This window comes from Lolium rigidum, chromosome 2 (assembly GCF_022539505.1).
Source record: "Lolium rigidum isolate FL_2022 chromosome 2, APGP_CSIRO_Lrig_0.1, whole genome shotgun sequence".
NCBI lineage: Eukaryota > Viridiplantae > Streptophyta > Magnoliopsida > Poales > Poaceae > Lolium > Lolium rigidum.
In genome coordinates this window covers 171,509,357-171,513,539 of record NC_061509.1, presented here as the reverse complement: position 1 = coordinate 171,513,539, position 4,183 = coordinate 171,509,357, and the positions used below count along the sequence as shown (strand labels likewise).

General features: G+C 43.0%; 1 long non-coding RNA gene across 1 annotated transcript; it reads right to left on the bottom strand.

Moving 5' to 3' along the window:
• Positions 1 to 1,658: 1,658 nt before the first annotated feature.
• On the bottom strand, positions 1,659 to 3,138 carry LOC124692592. Its single transcript, XR_006999591.1, has 3 exons — positions 2,352 to 3,138; positions 2,050 to 2,180; positions 1,659 to 1,944 (listed from the first exon to the last, which is right to left on the bottom strand). It is a non-coding gene; the product is annotated as an uncharacterized LOC124692592 (long non-coding RNA).
• Positions 3,139 to 4,183: the final 1,045 nt, after the last annotated feature.

Sequence of the window (4,183 nt, the reverse complement as noted above, 5' to 3'; positions counted from 1 at the left end):
TTGTCTGGTGATGATGGTGAGGTCAGTAGTTATGTGTGAAGTATGGTATCCTTCATTAAATCAACCCTTAAAAATACTACAAGTTTTAGGGTGATTGGCATTTTTAATAACCGTCCATCTGCCTCGATCTAATGGTGATAATTAGACGGAACCAAACTGACGGAGCCGGAACCGCGGGACCGGAACCAAAATTTGTGGGACCGGAACCTCAAATATAATTTACCAACATTATAAAAGACAAACGTCCGTTTGAATGGCTGAAGCATCTGATTAGTCTACACAAATCTTAAAGCAACAAATAATTCATCATATTTACACATATCTTAAATCTGTCCGGTGTAAACCAAAATCAAACCACCTCATATCTGGGGAATTTTATTTTTGCCCCCTATTTACCTAGGAACTATACGATTTGCCCTTATTTACATTAGACTCTTTTTTGCCACTATTTACTTTACCAATTGATGATTTGCCCTTTTGAATTATTTTTGCTTCTTTTGAGGATTTAGGACAAACTCCAGGACAGAACTGCCCCTAGCTGCACAAGGGAATAGAATCAGATCGGTCCTTTTCTCCTCTGTTCAGAACAGGATTGGGGCTGGGAAGAACTGTCCGCGAGCGCAGCTGCCGCCGGCGCCGCTCGCCACTGCAGCACTTGCGCGGCTCCAACGTTCCGAAGAACCACCAATTGCCAACATGGCCATTAATGATTAATCTATGCTCAAACACGAAAAAAGAAGTGCTCCACGTAGTGCTAGTATCTGAGTATTCAAATTCAGATTCAGAGAACGAAAATTGTGTCGAGGAACAGTTGGACACATAAATGAAAAATGTCCCAATCACTTTCAGCAGTCGACTGGAAATCCCAAAACACAACCAGATTCGATCCGGGCAGGCGGGCCGACGGGCGGTGACTCGCGGCGGCGTCTGCGGGGCGGGGGCTGCGGGGCGGCGGCGTCGGCTGCGGCCTGCGGGGCTGCGTGGCGGCGGCGGCGTCGACGGGGCGGCGGCGACGGGTGCTCCTGGTTTTCTGTCGAGATGTATCACAATCCTCTATCGAGATGTATCAAATCCTCCGATCAAAACGTCCGTTCTGAAGCTCTTTTAGGGTGTAATATTATTATAGATCTTACAGAAAATTTATCACAGATTTAATCAACGGTCACAAAAAATTACATTAGACGGAACCAAAATTCGATTAGACGGAACCAAAGTTCCATGCCAATCACCGTAAAAGAGCTCTAAAAATACATTACAAAGCAAATTCCAGCTTTCAACAATATTGGCAAACATTAACACAGATAAACTAAATGTAGAAGAAAATATTACCCGTGCATATTATCAATCTGATGTACTAAAGTTAGAAGGTTATATGAACCGAAGAGTAAGATCAGTGCTTCTTTTGGTTGCCTTAATTTTCTATGATAACTCATATACTCACTACTCAATTATGAACCTATGGATGTAATTGTTCTATTGTTCTACATATATTATTAGAATAGGCTCAATAAAAGAGAGTTTTCTAAATAGAATTGGCAATTCACACTGCCAGATGAAGAAATGATCCTAATTCTCAAAAGAAGTGAGTGTCTATAAACAGAAAATTATAGGCAGATAACTTACCATAAGCATGAGCTCCCAAGTGGTGAAACCATTGAACTCTTCCAACACGACCAACAAATATTACAGATGATGCCAAGAAAACACCATTTATAGAAATTCCTTGTAGAACAACAAAAAAATACTGATCAGGTATTGGGTATTCTGAAGGTAAAGCTAGTGGCAACACAATCAAATGTGAAAACTAAAGTAAAACATTAACCTGGATTCCCATTAGATCATGGGCCAAGCCTCTGATAATGGATCGTCGTTAAGAACAGGAAGTGTGGAAGAACCACCATGCCTCATCCTAACAAGTAGGATGGACGGACTGCATACTGGCTACTGGACAATGGGATGTATTCAAAAATATTAGCAGCAAGATTTTTAACTTAACTATTCTCATAAATGGAACACACCATTGCGGAGAGTAAAGTAATTTTTTCTCACCTGAGTGTCAATGAGTAAAACACTTTCATGAGATACCCCGAACTCAACATCTGCAGTACAGTGCTGCAATTGCTTTAATTTCCTCAGTTTGAGTAGCAAAAGGAGTATGCATTCCCACAAAGAGCAGTTACCTAAATAATATTTTTTTACTGTGAACTGTGAGGCAAAAACCCACAACAATTTTATTTCAAACGAAAGGAGTACATATATACAAAAGGAGAAGAGGTAAAAAGAAGTATAAGTATGTACAAAAGAAGAAATGTAGCTTAAGGTAGGGTGTCTAGCCAAGCAAGAAAACCGACCAGATGGTTTGCCTTAAGTCTATGCCTAAGCAGAGACATGTCATGAGTAAAGCCACACTTCCATCTAGAAAACGATGGCTGATCATGCCTGAATTTTTTTTGCATAGCACTCCATAAAGAATGGTTTGGGAAAGCTCTTCTTGACAGTACAATCTGCAGATCATCGTTTTGTATCCAGTCCACTTGCAAATAGTACCAGTTGACTGAAATTGCACCCATAAAAGAGATGCAATCTATCTTCATGCGTTTTCAGAGGGCCAAGAACACAGTGAGAATCTTCAGCTACCTTCCAATTCATACGAACCAGAAGGCCATTTGCATTTAATCGATCCTTTAAAAGCAACCATGCATAGACCTTTGTCTTCATAATGCAACAGGACTTCCAAAGCCAATAATAAACTTTAGGAACCACCAAATGAGCATGGATGAGACCATAGAACTGAGCTGAATAATATTTGCTTTGCTCAATTTAATTGATACGGAACAAACTGATGTTATCATTGCTTTGATTGAATGTATTGTTACAAATCCTCCATCCATCAAGTAACCTTCTTATGATCTCAAATGAAAAAAATCAGTAATAGGAATTGCTCAAGTAGACTAAATTTAAGATTTTGTACCACCGATCTAAATTAGGGTTCTAAAGTATATAATAACCTATAAAAATTATTAAAAGTGCAAATGCACAATGTAATTACTCACGGAAACAACTAAATTTGAGTGAATCTAGTAATACCAAAACAGATTTTGACCCTAACATAAAGAAGAAGAAAAAATCGGAACTTTGTGAGAGGATAGAACGTGCACGAGAAGTTGCTCAGGATGATGTAGTCATCTGAAGCTATACAGTTGTAGCCCCATTGATTCCCTTATCTCACTTCGCCAATTGATGATGTTATTGTGCGCAGCCGGACCCATCCACTAACAATACCGTGATCACCAATTCAGAGGCAGTAGTGGGAGGTAAGAGAGAGGGCAGCAAGCAGCAGAGGTGCAGCGCAGCACCTGGATGCGACGGGAGGAGGCGGGACGTGAGTCGAGGAGCGCCGCAGCGGGGGGGCGTACGTCGGTGGCAAGGGTAACCGGGTCGACGGGTGGGGCTGGAACCAGGAGGGGAGGAGGATGAATCGACGGAGAGGGAGCCGTGAGCGCGTAGGGACACAAAGCGAAGCGGGGAAGTCGGGCCGGTAGCGAGGCTGGACCGGCGGCGTGCGAGCCAGGCCGTCGCTGGGACGGTAGGGAGGGGTGACTCGGCAAGCAGACCGCTGCGCACGCGCACGCCGCCGCGCACTGCAGGCCACCCCCAAGCACGCCGTCACGCGTACGCCGCCGCCCACTGCAGGCCGCCGGCCGCATCCGAGTATTCGAGTGCAGAGTTGGAGACGGGATTTGGGCCATTGGGAGACAACCCCAGATTTGCTACATCGAGGGACATGGTCAATCCAACCGCCTAATCAAGGACTATAGCGTCTTTTCACTGGTATACGTGACAGTGACACCCACGATGAAAAAAAAAACAAACGAATCACGCGGAGCAACCACAGGCCAGCGGAACCCTGGGAGCTTAGTGCTCTTAGGGATTGAGGGCGGCATCTTACTTATCAACGACTGCTTCGTCAAGATAAAAAAATTTGTTGAAAACTTTTGAATCCTTCCTTGAATGCCACTCCTTAATAATAAAATTAATCTATTTATCTATTTGATCTGAAGTGGAGAAGAAATGTTACTATTGTTTCAACAAAGCTTCATGCTCTTACTCATAGCCGGCATGGCATAAGTTGCTCTATTTTTTGCACTTTCGGTGCTTCTTCGATTCTTCAATCAATCTTCAG